This window comes from Manis pentadactyla, chromosome 11 (assembly GCF_030020395.1).
Source record: "Manis pentadactyla isolate mManPen7 chromosome 11, mManPen7.hap1, whole genome shotgun sequence".
NCBI classification, from domain to species: domain Eukaryota; kingdom Metazoa; phylum Chordata; class Mammalia; order Pholidota; family Manidae; genus Manis; species Manis pentadactyla.
The window spans coordinates 68,725,986-68,744,420 of NC_080029.1; positions in this window are offsets into that span (position 1 = coordinate 68,725,986).

Consider the following 18,435-nt stretch of genomic DNA (forward strand, 5'->3'; position numbering starts at 1 on the left):
TAGAGGCTATCCTAAGTTGCCTGGTACCTGGCTTGGGGTGATGGAGTCAAGGAAATATTGGCCTGGAGTGTAAGAGCTTGATATGGGAGGAAGAGGAGAGTGTGGTGTAGGCTTTGGATTGTTGGTTTGCATATGAATGATGTGCTCACAGCCTAGTCATTTACTGTCTCTAAGAACTGGCTAGCCCTGGGAGGAGAAGTTAAGTCCCCAGGGTCAGTAAGGGCCCAGGTGTCGAAGCATCAGAATATGAAGACATGCTCATGCTTAATACACCCAGACACAGGTACTATTAATATCAAAGCCATGCAGTTAGTAAGTGGTGGAGTCCAGATTTGGACCCAGAGGTCTGGCTTCAGAGTTCACATTCTTCATTCTATGCCATGTTGATTCACCAAGGACCTTGGAACTTTGTAGAGGAAACAGAAAAATATGCAACACATATGTGACATCATTTAAGCACTGTAAGGGAAGCAGAAAAGAGGCTTTAGAATTCAAAAGATGTCAATCAGACTGAAGCTTAAGCTAAAGTTCACAAAAGTAGCATCCACTGAATGTGAATTTGAAGTCTAGCAAAGATGCTCACAGAAATGCAGAGGTCATTCCAGGCAAGTGGAAGTGCTTAAATAAAAGTATGAGGATTTGAAGTCAGTGAATGTATTTAGGCAGTTGCAACCCATTCGTGTGACATAAGCAAAGCATGTGTAAAGGCGATCAAAGGAAATGATACTGGGAAAGTTATCTGAGATCAGCATTAAGAAAGTCATGAGTAAAACAACAAGGAACTTGGGCTTAATTCTTGGGAAAAAAGGACAAACAGTAAGAGATATAATATATATATATATTTATATATATGATATATATTCCATACATTTTATATATATGTATAATATATATATATATATATAACTCTCCTGCTCAAAGACCTATAGAATCACATTTGTGTTTCAGAGATTAACCTGGCTTCTGTGGAAGAATTGACAGGAGGGGAAGCAGAAAGTGAAAACATCAATTAAGTTGTTATTGAAATAACTCAAGTGAAACTCAAGGATAAACCACAGAGTATTAGGGGATTGATTTCAAAACCATTGTAGAGATAGAGCTGAAAGCGCCGTGTTACTGCTATTTGAACAGTTAAGACTGTATCATGTAAAGAGTGACTAAAGGAACAGGGAATTTTACCATGCAGAGAGAAAACCCAAGGGACAGACCCTCTCTTGACTGCTGTGCCAGGCCAGACATCAGAGGCTGCTCTGGGCTGCAAGGTGGGAGGAAATGAAGATGTGAACAGGGCTCTGGAATGCTTTATTTTGACTCAGCTCAGGAGCTGATAAGTGGTGCAAAGGAACCTCAGCTCCACTATGGTTCAGCACGGCACTATTAGTGGAATAAAAAAGAGTAGTTTAGAATAAAATAATATGTATTTCAAATACATAGATGCTCAGGCAAGTCTAACCAAGAAGACTTGATTATGTAGACAGATGCTTGCATCTATTGATAATGAATACAATTGAATTTAAGAAAATTAAGATCAGATACCCTTCAATACAAGAAATTCAGGAAGATGAAAGAGTGGAGATATAGATGGTCATAAAATAAAACTAAGTCCTAACAGACCAGACTTATTTGTCTATAAGAAAAAAAGGGAAATAATCTTAACTGAAATAAGGATAACATGCCAAGACAAATTACAGACTTTGGAAACAGAGAAAATGATGAAGCATGATATTAGCACAAACGAGCTGGGCCTTATTTGTAAGTGCAATGTCAAAATAATTCCCAATGTTATGACGGGATAGTGACAAAGTATCTCTGAAAACATATCTCCTGCCTTGAATTCCTCCACATGTTGAGGCTCACAATCAGTCTCTGGCACTTAAAAAGACCCAGGAGACCATATCCTTGATAAGCTATAGGGGATGGAGGGTGCACTGCAAAAAGAAGTAGTGATACAAGAAACCACAGGAAAATTATGACAGACACAGAACTGTGTACACTGGCAAAAACAGGCAACCTCCAAAATAAACAAACTTCATTATGTAACTTCTCTAATGTGGATTTCTTATCATTGTTAGTCACAAAAATTTTAAATATATGTGATGGCAATGATATGAAATATAAAAAGTATTTTATTAATAAAATTCAGTGAGATCCTTCCATCTTGCTTAACTTTGCTGATATAATATTTAATTTTAAGTTCATTAATAAAAGCCTCAGGTTTCCTCTGTTTTAAGTCTGCATGTAGCAGTTCTGTGTGCCAGCTAACACTGGTGTTACATTGGTGATGCAATTACAAGTGAGTGGCATTGTTCTCTTGATACGATTTTCTGAAATGGTGAACAACATTCAGAAAACATAGTGCAATATTCCCTTGATTTAAATGGAATTGCATTCCTGGAAATGTTCATTTATATTATAACTGTGAGGAAGGAAACTTTGTTATGATATATATAACATTATTTTCTAAACTCATATAAGTGTATACCATTTTCCCCTACACAAATTTTAATGGCAGATTTGAAAGTCATGTCCCATAATTCTCTGTTGTACAAAACTGACATATACCTAGTGGAACATCTGTCACCCAGGCCTACCATATCCTCTAAGTAACAGCATCATTCTCCAAGTGCTATGAAAAATAAAAATAATCACACAATCTAAAAATTCTCCCTGTAAAGGACTACTGATTTAAGTAATGGAGCTTAATGTAAAGGAGATAGGTCTTTGCCGGAAGATATACTCAAGCATGTGCTCAAACCTCTTAGCAGAGAGATGGTAGGCAGAATTCAAGCATTGGGTGAATGGTTGAACTAGATCAAGGTTGAAAAATAAATGCTTATAGATTCAAGGCAGAAATATTTACCTGGGTCAAAACAAAGACAGTAGAGAGTCATGTGGTCCATGTGGCCAGTTGTCCCAGCATCATTTGTTGAAAGAATATTCTTTCCCTATTGAATTGTCCAGATACCTTGCCAAACATCAACTGACTGCAAATATGAGGGCTTATTTCCAGTCTGCCAAATTATTCCATTGATCTAAATGTCAACCCTCATGGCAGTACCACACAGTCCTGATTACTGTAGCTTTGTAGAAAGTTTTGAAATCAGTAAATATATGTCTTCCAACTTTGTCCTTCTTTATCAATATTATTTTGCTTATTCTATGACCTTCTTGTCACTGCAAAAGTCCCAGCTGGATTTTATAGTTTGTAGATCAATTTCAGGAGCATTACCATTTTAACAGTATTGTCTTTTGACCCATTAACGTGGGATGTCTATTTGTTAGGTCTTCTTAAGTTTCTTTGAACAATGCTTTAAGTTTTCAGAGTGTATCTTTTGTACTTCTTTTGTTAAATTTATTCCTAAGTATTTTATCCTTTCGATCTGGATGCCTTTTCTACCACTTTCTTACTTAATTGCCCTGGCTAGGTCAGCTTAGCTTTTAAAACCTATCTATCTTATATCCAACTTACCTTTTACTCATTATTTATTAGCCTAGTTCAATCAAACCAATTGCCCCACTCTCTCTTTCACCCAACTACTCCAGAGATTATTTAATCAACAGCATCTGACATATCCACAGTCATAGTCTTGATTGATATTTATCCTGTTACTGTTCATGCTCTGTAACACTCTAATTGTATGCTCCATTGAATAGGGTCAATATTTTCAACTTTTAGGCCTGCAAAAAATCCCAACTAAGTCCTCCCATGCACAAAGAAATGGTTCAAAAACTGTTTTCCATTTGTTTTTCTTCTTTCACAAATAAGTAATTCTGTACAATGTAGAGTGATTAATTTACATCTAAGTCTCAGTTTTTTATCTATAAAATGAGAGTAAAAATGCCTATTTTGATGAATATAATAAATATAGAAATAGGCAAGAAAAACATATACCCCATGGCAAGCATTTGGTACATGGCATGTAGTTTCATTATTGATAAAAGCAATGTGGCAATAAAAAACTAAACTTAGTGCTTTTGTTTTATAAATAAAGGAAAAAGAAGAATGGAAATTTAAATACTTATAAAAGTTATTTCAGATCTTAATTATTTTATTACAATGTCACATGTAAGGCTTCCTCATTGATGCCATCTTCTCCTTGGAAATCTCACCATTTATTCCTGGGGAAATATACAGCAGCAAAAGTAAGTGTGACACACACACACATCCTCCCAATCTTACTGCTTACTTATAAAATTTCTGACACTCTACTCTGAAAAAACAGATTAATAACATCAAGATGCAATATACCAAACATGGATATTTAATGTCAAAGACAGCAAAGTTGAAAGGGTTCTGCTCTAATTCATTGCTTCAGTTTGAAACTAAGTGAGAAACCTTAGAAACTACTTTTATTGTTATTAGTTTTATATTTTCTATCAGTTAATCAAAGAACAATATTAAATGTTATATGTTGCTTAATTTTTCCTTCTCCACAAACTACTGAAATAATTCTCTTTGCAAAAGGTTATTTTTAAAAATTCTATAATCAGTAAGGTTTAACCAGAGAAATGGTATGATTAGGTAAAAAGCAATATTTCAACTTCTTGAGTTTCATTAAAGCAGAGATTCCTTTACTACAACCATCTTTGATGGGGAAATGTTTATTTTAAAGGAATATATTCTAAATAGAGCTAGTCAACAGATGTATCAGAGTGAATTACAAAGTTGCACTTTCTTGGGCTTCCCCCTTGGCAGTTGTATTTTTGGCTTGGCCCTCTGTGGGTAATGGAATAATTTCCAGTCTTTACAGAAATTTTTTAAAAAAGTCTGCAAGGTTATTTCATATGTATTGAGGAAGTTATGTGTATCATCAGAGTCTAGCCAGGAAATAGGAACCACCTGAGTAGTTGAAGAGACTCTAACCCAGAAGTGATTCTGTGGGTGACGAAAGAGCTGTAACACCAAACAGGGGTGTTGTGGCAATCCAAAGATTAACAACTGCAAGAAGCCACCCTTACCCATAAATGAAGGGATAAAAGGCAAAGGCAGTGTTCTCAGAGCTAATGGATGCTGAGACCATGGCTGGCTTGCCTGCCAAGAGATGGATGCATGAAGCTGCTGGCCGGGAAGGAGGAAGAGAGATACCCTGGCTTATTCCTCTCCACCATCCCCTCCACAACACACTCAGGACCCAGCCAAGTAAGGGGACCACAGCTGAGGAAATTAGTGCCTCTTGATACAGAGCAGAGCAGCAGAAGGTCAAGGAATGGATGTGAGGGCAAACAGGTCCAAGGCGAAAATATCATAAAATTGCCTCCTACAATGGGGAACTGGGCATAGAGTAGGGGAGGGGCTGGTGGTGAAGAAAGGACCATGAAATGAGTCTGACCATTTACATTTTGATAGAGGATATGAAAGGGACTCTTAAGTTTTATTTATTCTTTTACAGGAAAATAATCAACATTTTTGGACTGAGATAAGCTGATCCTGCCTTTTGATTCTGCATTACATACTAGACTTACCACTGTAGTCTTTAAAGCAGACACCTGGGACAGGGGCCACAATCTTACCCTGTTTCATGATAAACTTTGATATCTCTGTGGGATAATACAATGTTCTAGTGATTTGTACACACACACACACACACACACATGCATGCACTTTAACTGACAGAAACATGATAAAATATAAAATATAATGGCTACAGGAATCAGCTCTGTGAATTGGGAAATTTAAGTTGCAATTGTGTTCCATGAAGAGTGTAAAATTCAAATTTATTCATCAAGACTTTCAATATAATGAAAAATTAATGGCTCAGTGGAAGACCTATTACAATGACATCAGATTTGCTTCCCAACTTATTTGGTCAAGAAGCCACACCTCAGCTGCTGATGGATTTGCTGAAGCCAACAGAAACAGGTTGGGCAGGACAAAAGAGGGACTGTGACTGCAGTGGACCATGGGCAGGAGTGGATAAGGGACCATTAGAGCCTCTGGGAAATGCCTACTGAAGGTGGGGATTGATTCCAGCCTGGGGTGCAAAACCATTAAGGGTATATTATTACCCTTCATCTGATCTTGACAAGAGAATCTGTGGTGATTAAAAAAAAAAAAAGACAAACTGATTAGGCTGCATCTGGGTTAACTTTCTTAAATTGTAAATTGGCAGACAGCCTGAAAACAATGTAAATTCTGTTTCATTAAAATTACAATCACAGCTGATTTTTTTTCTACCTAGCTGGCTACTGAAAAATAAAATGTCAATGGTTGTATGGCTCAAGTAAAAAGGCAACATAGAGTAAGCTTGTACAGAAATTCCCATAAATAGGCCTGGAGGTAACCACATACAGGTAGCAGGAGAAACAACTCCAGCAAGTGCTAGCCCTCTTCGAAGCTCCCACATACTCATAAAACATCTGTTATATTAAGAGATCAGGAAAAGGGGCTTTCCAAGAACCCCTTTTTGGGGGGAAAGGTAAAAAAGGGAGTTTATTTGCATATTATGTAATCATGGAAACATTTTATACTATAGTTTCATTGGCTAAAAACTGGCACAATGATAGCTTTTTGTATAAACTATATTTTTCAAGAAAAATAACAATAAAATATATTCTCTATCGACTCTGAAAAAAGCCAAAGGAATAATATCATGGTGTGTGTGTTTGACATCGTGTCTTTTGATTTACTGTCTTTAGAAAGGGCCTAAAGATTTACAAAGAGAGAGAGAGAGAGAGAGAGAGAGAGAAGTTAAAATTGACCCTAAGTAATTCATGTCAATATGCCCAGTAGTAGTTTGGAACCATGTGAGTCAGAAAAGTTGGGAAGGAGGGCTCATAAGAGAAAAGTAAGATGAGCTCATTTTGTATATGCAAGTAAAGATGCCCAATATATACTCAGAAGTGTAAGATTGGCTCTCTCTTGTGGCAAAAGAGGAAAAGCAGCTGCATTAGAATTAAAAAGAGACTAAGGGGAACTGCACTGGGAAGGTGTAAATCTGCTCAGGGTGACACTGTCGGTATTTAGGGTTTCTTAAGTTGGTTGTTGTAAAAAGGGAGAGAAGGATATTCCTGGAATGACTGACCCTGCAGTGCCTTCATTACCTAGGTCCCAAAGACCTAGCCGAATCCTCAGGGTTTCCAACCTCCCTAAAAAGAGGATGTCCACCAATATGCCCTGAGAAAGTCCTTGTACAAAGAAGGCAAGACACCCAGAACCAGAGGAACCAAGATTTAGTATTCCATTATTCTGTGTGTTCTACAACACAAAACATTGGAATATTGTTCTGAAGAAACAGCTAAGAAAAATAAGGAAGAGGTCGCAGAATATGCTAAGCTTTTGGCCAAGAGGATGGGAAACCAAAGAGAAATACCAGGAACATTTTCAAGAGACAGAGGCTGTCCTCTCTGAGAGCATCTATCCTCTGAGTCCAGTCAAAAGTAAGATTTTATAAGTAACAAATAAGGAAGATCAGATGTTTTTAATAAAGAAAAAAGTGGGACTGAAGCTTGGATAAAAGTCAGATGTAAAAATGTAAATTTATTTACAATCACAGATACCATAAATAAAGTTAGAAAAGAAACAATGGGAAAAAAGGCTTGCAGCACATGTAAGACAGAAGACTGGTTTCCAGTAAATGCTACCAATTAATAAGAAAAAGGCAAAGACTGTGAATAAGAAATTCACAGAGGAGGAAACAAAAGTGACCAATAAACATATGGAAAGATGTTCAGTCCATTAATAGCCAAGGGAGTAGATATTAAAAGCATAATATGTATCACCTTTCAGGTTAGCAAAAAGAAATTAATTTCATAATGTCAAAGTATTGTGTAAACAATTACAAATGGCTGCACATCTCACATGCCAGGCTTGCTTGAGTAGCATTTCCTGGAAAATATTCAAGGAGGGAGGAGCAGTAGCAGGTGTTCTGGGGCACCATGTGCCACTATAGTAGAGTCCAAGTCCAAGGTCTGGGAAAGCTACTCATATCCTTGGGCTGTGATGCTTTTATGCTGCAGGATTAGGGAAAGGGCAACCACTTCCCTGGGGAGATCAAAAGTCAGGATTCAATAGGACTATGGTGTGCAGAACCTTTGCTACAGTTCTAAGCTGCTAGTTTGATGGTCACGGATGGAAGAATGCCAGTCCCTTTCTTGGGAGTCAGGTAGGTGGGATCTAAGCCTTCCCCCTGTGGCTGCATGTTGTGGCAGGTCAGCTAAGTATTTACTCCATTGCCTTATGGTTGAGGAAGCACTGGTTCCTCAATTGGCATGATGGGTTGAGGAAGTGGGATTGAAATCTTGAGACTGACAAGTACTAGCACTTTAAACATAGGTCACCACCAGTTTCTATGGAACTTTGCAGGAGTCCAGCTCTCTCTCTTTGGAAAGCCAGCCTACAGGAGATCCATCTTGGGCAAGTTCATCTCACCTTTCATGAGGGTTAACAAGGGTATGGGGAAATAGTCTCATACAACACCAACAGAGGTTACAGCTGTTTGGAGGGGGCAAGGGACCTACTTCCTATCCTCCAATATGATCCAAAGATATTTCAAGACTCCCAAGAGGAATGGGTACATGTTTCCAATCTCTCCAAAGATCCCTATCTTTGGAGCTAAAGCATGATCTAAAATGTGGTAGTTTCCCTGACCTGAATGGAGTGTGTGGCTTGGACAATGGATATTTCAGTAGTGACTAGTGGAGATAGATAAATACTGTCCACAGGATCTCCAGATTACCTTGAAACTTGTTTATAATATTGATGTAACTTTGAGAAGGAAGAGCTCCAAGAATGACAGATAAGTTGCCCACCAGCCCAAAGGGAAGGGGAAGAGTTGGAAATTCAACTGACTTACAGAAAATAAAGAATTTCTTTATTTATTGTAACAAAATAGAATTTACAAAATTAAAGTCCAGGAAATTGTTTTTTTTACTTTATCTTTTAACAGATTATATCATATTCCTGGGGGATGAATATGGGGTTTTTTTTGGTATCATTAATCTGCAATTACATGAAGAACATTATGTTTACTAGACTCCCCCCATCACCAAAATCCCCCCACATGCCCCATTGCAGACACTGTCCATCAGTGTAGTAAGATGCTGTAGAATCACTCACTACCTGTCCTCTCCGTGCTGTACAGCCTTCCCCGTGCCACCCCCACATTATGCATCCTAATCGTAATGCCCCCTTTCTTCTAACCCTTCCCCCTCCTTATTCCTCCCTTCCCACCCATCCTCCCCAGTCCCTTTCCCTTTGGTAACTGTTAGTCCATTCTTGGGTTCTGTGAGTCTGCTGCTATTTTGCTCCTTCAGTTTTTTTCTTTGTTCTTATACTCCACAGATGAGTGAAATCATTTGGTACTTGTCTTTCTCTGCCTGGCTTATTTCACTGAGCATAATACCCTCTAGCTCCATCCATGTTGTTGCAAATGGTAGGATTTGTTTTCTTCTTATGGCTGAATAATATTCCATTGTGTATATGTACCACGTCTTCTTTATCCATTCATCTACTGATGGACACTTAGTTTGCCTCCATTTCTTGGCTATTGTAAATAGTGCTGCAATAAACAGAGGGGTACATATGTCTATTTCAAACTGGGCTGCTGCATTCTTAGGGTAAATTCCTAGAAATGGGATTCCTGGGTCAAATGGTATTTCTATTTTGAGTGTTTTGAGGAATCTCCATACTGCTTTCCACAATGGTTGAATTAATTTACATTCCCACCAGCAGTGTAGGAGGGTTCCCCTTTCTCCACATCCTTGCCAACATTTATTGTTGTTTGTCTTTTGGATGGTGGCAATCCTTACTGGTGTGAGGTGATATCTCATTGTGGTTTTAATTTGCATTTCTCTGATGACTAGCAATGTTGAGCATCTTTTCATGTGTCTGTTGGCCATCTGAATTTCTTCTTTGGAGAACTGTCTGCTCAGTTCCTCTAACCATTTTTTGATTGGATTATTTGCTTTTTGTTTGTTGAGGAGCATGAGCTCTTTATATATTTTGGATTTTAACCCTTTATCGGATCTGTTGTTTATGAATATATTCTCCCATATACTGTAGAATGCCTTTGTTCTATTGGTGGTGTCCTTTGAAATAAAGAAGCTTTTCAGTTTGATGTAGTCCCAGTTGTTCATTTTTGCTTTTGTTTCCCTTGCCCGGGAAGACATGTTCATGAAGAAGTCACTCATGTTTATGTCCAAGAAATTTTTGCCTCTGTTTTTATCTAAGAGTTTTATGGTTTCATGGCTTACATTCAAGTCTTTGATCAATTTCAAATTTACTTTTGTTTATGGGGTTAGACAATGACCCCGTTTCATTCTCTTTCATGTAGCTGTCCAGTTTTGCCAACACCAGCTGTTGAAGAGACTGTCATTTCCCCAATGTATGTCCATGGCTCCTTTATCATATATTAATTGATGGTATATGTTTGGGTTAATGTCTGGACTCCCTATTCCATTCCACTGGTCTGTGGGTCTGTTCTTGTGCCAGTCCCAAATTGTCTTGATTACTGTAGCTTTGTAGTAGAGCTTGAAGTTGGGAAGTGAGATGCTCCCTGCATTATTCTTCCTTCTCAGGAATGCTTTGGCTATTCATTGTCTTTTGTGGTTCCATGTGAATTTTAAAACTATTTGTTCCAGTTCATTGAAGAATGCTGTTGGTATTTTGATATGAATTGCATTGAATCTGTACATTGCTTTGGGCAGGATGGCCATTTTGACAATATTAATTCTTCCTAGCCAAGAGCATGGAATGAGTTTCCATTTATTAGTGTCCTCTTTAATTTCTCTTAAGAGTATCTTGTAGTTTTCAGGGTATAGGTCTTTCACTTCCTTAATTAGGTTTATACCTAGGCATTTTATTCTTTTTGATGTTATTGTGAATGGAGTTGTTTCCCTGATTTCTCTTTCTGTTAGTTCATCGTTAGTGTACAGGAAAGCCACAGATTTCTGTGTATTAATTTTGTATCTTGCAACTTTGCTGAATTCAGATATTAGTTCTAGTAGTTTTGGAATGGAGTCTTCAGGGTTTTTTATGTACAGTATCATGTCATCTGCAAATAGTGACAGTTTGACTTCTTTACCAATCTGGATGCCTTGTGTTTCTTTATTTTGCCTGATTGCTGTGGCTACAACCTCCAGTACTATGTTGAATAACAGTGGGGAGAGTGGGCATCCCTGTCTTGTTTCCGATCTTAGAGGAAAAGCTTTCAGATTCTCAGTGTTAAGTATGATGTTGGCTGTGGGTTTCTCATATATGGCCTTTATTATGTTGAGGTACTTGCCTTGTATACCCATTCTATTAAGAGTTTTTATCATGAATGGATGCTGAATTTTGTCGAATGCTTCTTCAGCATCTATGGAAGTGATCATGTGGTTTTTGTCCTTCTTTTTGTTGATGTGGTAGATGATGTTGATGTATTTTTGAATGTTGTACCAGCCTTGCATCCCTGGGATGAATCCCACTTGTTTATGGTGTATGATCCTCTTGATGTATTTTTTGAATTCACTTTGCTAATATTTTGTTGAGTATTTTTGCATCTATGTTCATCAGGGATATTGGTCTGTAATTTCTTTTTTTGGTGGTGTCTTTGCCTGGTTTTGGTATTAGAGTGATGCTGGCTTCATAGAATGAGTTTGGGAGTATTCCCTCCTCTTCTATTTTTTGGAAAACTTTAAGGAGAATGGGTATTATGTCTTCTTTATATGTCTGATAAAATTCAGCAGTGAATCCATCTGGACTAGGCGTTTTGTTCTTGGGTAGTTTTTTGATTACTGCTTCAATTTTGTTGCTGGTAATTGGTCTGTTTAGATTTTGTGCTTCTTCCTTGGTCAGTCTTGGAAGGTTGTATTTTTCTAGGAAGTGGTTCATTTCTTCTAGGTTTTCCAGCTTGTTAGCATATAGATTTTCATAGTATTCTCTAATAATTTTTTGTATTTCTATGGGGTCAATTGTGATTTTTCCTTTCTCATTTCTGGTTCTGTTGATGTGTGTAGATTCTCTTTTTCTCTTAATAAGTCTGTCTAGGGGCTTATCTATTTTGTTTATTTTGTCAAATAACCAGCTCTTGGTTTCATTAATTTTTTTCTACTGTTTTATTCTTCTCAATTTTATTTATTTCTTCTCTGATCTTTATTATGTACCTTCTTCTGCTGACTTTGGGCCTCATTTGTTCTTTTTTTTCCAGTTTCAATAGTTGTTACTTTAGACTATTCATTTTGGATTGTTCTTCCTTCTTTAAATAGGCCTGGATTGCTATATACTTTCCTCTTAGAACTGCCTTCACTGCATCCCACAGAAGTTGGGGCCTTATGCTGTCATTGTCATTTGTCTCCATATGTTGCTTGATCTCTGTTTTAATTTGGTCATTGATCTATTGATTATTTAGGAGCATGTTGTTAAGCCTCCATGTGTTTGTGAGCCTTTTTGTTTTTTTTTGTGTAATTTATTTCTAGTTTTATGCCTTTGTGGTCTGAGAAGTTGGTTGGTAGAATTTCAATCTTTTTGAATTTACTGAGGCTCTTTTTGTGGCTTAGTATGTGGTCTATTTTGGAAAATGTTCCATGTGCACTTGAGAAGAATGTGTATCCTGCTGCTTTTGGGTGTAGAGTTCTGTAGATGTCTATTAAGTCCATCTGTTCTAGTGTGTTGTTCAGTGCCTCTGTGTCCTTACTCATTTTCTGTCTGGTGGATCTGTCCTTTGGAGTGAGTGGTGTGTTGAAGTCTCCTAGAACAAATGCATTGCATTCTATTTCCTCCTTTAATTCTGTTAGTATTTGTTTCACAAGTGTTGGTGCTCCTGTGTTGGGTGCATAGATATTTTTAATGGTTATATCCTCTTGTTGGACTGACCCCTTTATCATTATGTAATGTCCTTCTTTATCTCTTGTTACTTTCATTGTTTTGAAGTCTATTTTGTCTGATGAAAGTACTGCAACACCTGATTTTTTCTCCCTGTTGTTTGCATCTAATATCTTTTCCCATCCCTTGACTTTTAGTCTGTGTATGTCTTTGGATTTCATGTGAGTCTCTTGTAAGCAGCATATAGATGGGTCTTCCTTTTTTATCCATTTTCTTACCCTGTGTCTTCTGATTGGTGCATTCAGTCCATTTACATTTAGGGTTATTATTAAAAGATATGTACTTATTGCCATTGCAAGCTTTAGATTCGTGGTTACCAAAGGTTCAAGGGTAGCTTCTTTACTATCTAGCCATCTAACTTAACTCTCTTTTTAAGCTATTGTAAACACAGTCTGACAGTTCATTATTTCTCTCCCTTCTTATTCCTCCTCCTCAATTCTTTATGTATTAGGTGTTTTATTCTGTACTCTTTTATGTTTCCTTTGACTGCTTTTGTGGGTAGTTTTATTTTTTGCCTTTAGTTAGTATTTGGTTGGTCTGCTTTCTTTGGTGTGATTTTATTTTCTCTGGTGACATCTATTTAATCTTAGGAGTGCTTCCATCCAGGGCAGTCCCTTTAAGATATCCTGTAGAGGTGGTTTGTGGGAGGCAAATTCCCGCAACTTTTGTTTATCTGGGAATTGTTTAATCCCTCCTTCATATTTAAATGATAATTGTGCTGGATACGGTATTCTTCATTAAAGGCCCCTCTGTTTCATCGCATTAGATATATTATGCCATTCTCTTCTGGCCTGTAAGGTTTCTGTTGTGAAGTCTGATGATAGTTTGATGGATTTTCCTTTGTAGGTGACCTTTTTTCTCCTTGGCTGCCTTTAATGCTCTGTCCTTCTCTTTGATCTTTGCCATTTTAATTATTATATGTCTTGTTGTCCTCCTTGGGTCCCTTGTGTTGGGAGTTCTGTGGGCCTCCATGGTCTGAGAGACTATTTTCTGCCGCCCCCCCCCCCCCCAGTTTGTGGAATTTTCAGCAATTATTTCTTCAAAGACACTTTCTATCCCTTTTTCTCTCTTCTTCTTCTGGTACTCCTATAATGCAAATATTGTACCATTTGGATTGGTCACACAGTTCTCTCAATATTCTTTCATTCCTGGAGATCCTTTTATCTCTCTCTCTGCCTCAGCTTCTCTGTATTCCTGTTCTCTGATTTGTATTCCAGTAATGCCTTCTTGCACCTCATCTAGTCTGCTCTTAAGTCCTTCCAGAGATTGTTTTATTTTTGTATTCTCCTTCCCTACTTGCTCCTTTAGGTCTTGCATATTTCTCTGCAGGTCCATCATCATGGTTATGACTTTTATTTTGAATTCTTTTTCAGGAAAATTGGTTAAATCTATCTCCCCAGGTCCTTTCTCAGAGGTTGTCTGGGTAATTCTGGACTGGTCCAAATTCTTCTGCCTTTTCATGGTGATAGAAGTAGCTGTAGGCAGGTAGCATATGTGTCAGCTGGGAGGACAATGTCCTTTCCTCTTTACTGTTCACCATGCCCTTCTCTGCTGCCTGTGTCGGTTACCCCCACTCCTGGAGCAGCCTCCAGATTAATCCCCTAAGCTCCCATGGGTGGGGTTGCTGTCAGCATTGCCCAGAACCCTGCAGGGAGTGGCAGGTGTGCCGGGTGTGCTCTCCTGCCAGAGCGGTGCCTCTTTGCACCTTGCCCCAGTTTGTTCTGCCTGTGCAGGGCAACTGCGCACCAGCATTGGCCTTTGGTTCTGGCCTGGGTGGCTGCGCACCAGCAGAAGATTCTGGGTGGCTTCTGGGGGCATGGCCTCTCCTGGGCTGCTCCACCACTGCCATGGGCATGCGCAGCTGTTCCTCAGCTGCTCAACTGCTGCCACAGGTGCATGCAGCTGCTCCAAGGCTGCTCCGCATCCAGCCCCTTTCCAGCTACTGGGCCACTGTGTTGGGGGCCACACCATCTGGGGGAACAACTGGCAGGCTGCTTATCACCATGAGGGGCTTCAGAGCTGTGCTGCCGCCCAGGCGGTTAGGGCACCTGGAGTTCCCCAGGATTCCCAGCTGCTGGGCTGAGTGTGCCGGGATGCTTCCATCCAGCTGTGAGGTCCCTGTCCCTTTAAGACTTTCAAAAAGCACTCGCTTTTCTTTTGTCCCAGGGGAGCTGGTTGCAGGGACACACTTGCAAATTTTGCTTTTCCATTTCTCTAATGTCCAGCGCACCATTGAATGTGTGTCTGCACTCCCATTGCGGATGACTAGAGCTGGTTGTTTAGCAGTCCTAGGCTTTCACTCCATCTCCACTCTGACTCCTTTCCTCCCACCAGGGAGCTGGGGTGGGGGAGCGCTCGGGTCCCGCTGGGCCACAGCTTGTATCTTACCCTCTTAATGAGATGCTGAGTCCTCGCAGATGTAGATGTATCTGGCTGCTATACTGCATCCACTGGTCTCTCTTTTAGGAATAGTTGTATTTGTTGTATTTTCAAAAATATATATGGTTTTCAGAGGAGATTTCTGCTGCCCTACTCATGCTGCCTTCTTGGCTCCTCCTCTCTGAAAATGGTTTTTAACGTCCTGTAATTTGCAAATGTTTCATGTTGTTGTAAGCATTCAAGGTAAAACCAATCAGGTTTCAAATTACTCTATGGTAAATGCCTATGACTTTTAATCTTTTTAAGCCATACTTTCTACAATTATAAAATAGGGATTGTTATTAATCACTAAGATTAATGAGACAATGTTTACAAAGCACTTAGCTCAGTGATCTCAATCAGTGGTACTTTAAGTGTAATATTCACACTATAGGAAACTGAGAAAACAGAGCGAAGGAGAGAGGGAGAGGATCACCCTGAGCCTGATCATTCTAGCTCAAGTGCCATTATTTAGGATGCTTTCCTCTTGAGGTGGATTTTTAACTATGAGGATTGTTTTGTTGTAGTTGTTTTGCCAGCTTCACAAGGGCAGAGAGTATGAATCTCAGCACCTAACATAAAGGTAAAAAACACTATGAAATAATGAACCAGTTAGTAATTTGGAGTTAACTTGTGTTTTTCTGTATTTTTGTCTGGTAGTAAAATACAAGATGTCTCAAATAGGCAGGGATGTTCTTTTAAAAACATTTTTATATAATTTTTCAACAAATAATGAATATTTTCATTTTCAAGCTGCTTATACTAAAAAAATATGATTAGGCAGCCTGAAATATCTGAGGAATATTCCTCAACTCACTTTTAAGCACTCACCCTTAAGCATTTCATTATTTTTCCTAATGCATGTAAATAAAGGTAAGTTTTTAAAAGTGGTATTATATGCTAAGAACCCTCATATATTAGAAAAGTCAATTCCTTGTTTTTTTGGACTCTTTAAAAAATAAAGTAGCAACATGCATGTGGAATTGCTAGCTTACTTAAGATTCATGAAGTCTGTGTTTTTTTCTTCAAGAATTTACTTAAATTTCTTCCAATCCCAAGGAAGTATTGGTTTGGCAAATGGTAAATCATTGTCATTAGCAAAGCTAATATGTTCAGTTTGTACTTTCCTAGGTAGCGTTCATCCCCTTTCTGTAATTAGTAAAAGAATGCCTGAGAAGCAGCTCAGGTTGTCTTACCTCCAGCTCAGTACTCATTTACAATTTGCATGATACAGACGAGAGAAAACTGACTAATTTAAAAACAAAAAGACCCCTGAATCTAGAGTGTTAGAAAAAGCATAAAACCTAAATGTGATTTATTCCCACCAGGAGGTTTAAACATTTTAACAGTAAGGTATTAACAAAGGGCAACGTGGTGGAAAATATGCCAGGAAGCTGCTCAGGCTGAGAGTGGGGGTGGGGCTGGGAGAACTGGTAAGGGCCTGGCTATACCTGTTTGAGTTTTTTTAAACCTACCAATGAAATTAAGACAAATGTCAGAGAAGGCCCAGTGTGGATATAATTGGCTTAGGCCATGTCCAGGAAAGAATGTGAACTCTGTAGTACTCAGCCAATGAGGAACCAGGGGAGGGACTAGTGTACTAGGGAATAAATTACTTGGTGCCAATGGTCTCAGGTGTGCCTGATCACCAGACACCCAATCTTGCAAGACCATCACTAAAGCTTCATTCCGCTGTTCTCTTTGTCTCCATGTCCACTTATTGAGTTTGGACCAGTGAGTGTGATTCTCACAATTTGGGGGCTCATCTGGGATCCTCTTGCCTGTGTGAGGTGGGGGCCTAAGCAGAGTGGGAAGACGCATCCCACCCAGCTTTGGGCAGCCTGCTCTATCTAGGCATTTCACCTTAGCACGGAGGCCAAAAGAAGACCCAAGACTGTTGTGAGGAGACAGCGAGACCGATGCAGGGGAAAAACGCAGGCACTGCGGCAACCAGGCAACCTCATGCACAAGCAAAGGTAGGAAAACTGGGATATACGTACTACCTGGTGGTTGGGCATTTTTTGAAGGTCGAGCGTGTGTGACTGAGACATTCCTAGATACTAAGTGAGTGTGGAGTCCCGATCTGTGGTTCTGTTCTCTCGTGAGGGAAATGGCCAGAGACAGATGAAGTGAATCCCAGGGTGTGTGCAAGAAACCTCCATTCTGGGGGGTTGAATACACAGGGAACTCAGACACAGGGACCTCTTGAAAGATGGCAAATACAAATTCTAGGCCTAGGGAGACAGAGAAAGGGAGCCAGATGAGCTCCATTGAAATTCTCCCAGATAGCCTGCTGGGGTAAAGGTTAAGTACTGGGGGGATGCCTCCTGTACCAGGGTGAAGGGCAAACAGAAGATAATCAAATTTTGCTGTTTTGTCTGTACTGAAGTTGGATCAGATGAAAACTGGCTTAACAGGTTTAAGTTATTTTTGAGAGTAATAAAGCTTCCAGTTCACCTAAGGAAAGGGACTACGCACTCTGTTGGTTACCAAGGGTGCTTAGCATATTTCCCCTCAACACCAGGGAAGGGAAAGCTAAGGAGAAGGAACTACAAGAGACTTCCCAGGACAAGTCTGGATGTTGGGGGAGCCTTGTGTGTTTTCCTTGGTCCTTGTCCCAACCGCGGTGGAGAGTTGAGGGACAGGGACCCGGTGGTGAGGCAGAGTGAATGTTTTGTTTAGAGTTACTTGGGGAGAAAGAAAGTGCAGGCCCCCTTGGCAGGGAGGGGCACCCTGGGAGGTCGGAGAGAGAAAGTTTGAAGTTAAATGGTTGCACACTTTGAGGGTGCCAGCAGCCTCGGAGAGAGGAGTGCCTGGGGGTTGGGGGTTCCCCTTTTTAAGGATTCTTTAGGAGTTTGGCCGGGCCCTGGGGGTGTAGACTTGTTAGGTGGTCTCAAGTATTTTTGATGAGACATTAAATTTCTTATCAGTTCTCTAGGTAATTCTGCAAAATTAGCTTAACACAAGAAATTTACTGCTTTAGACACCTTCCAGGGTAGCAGCTTCCTGGTTTGGGAGCATATCAGGACTGCTTGCCCTTCCTCCAAGATGGGCAGAGTTATTGTCTGTTTGCTAATGAGTAAGTTGAGAGTCTTGCTTCTTGACATCCTGGTTATTAAAATGCAATCTTTAGGATGGAATCCTTCCTGCCTTTTGCTGTGTTTATGGCTGAGCCTGCATGCTGAATTGATTGCCTGGGTTGCAGACTACTTGATTGG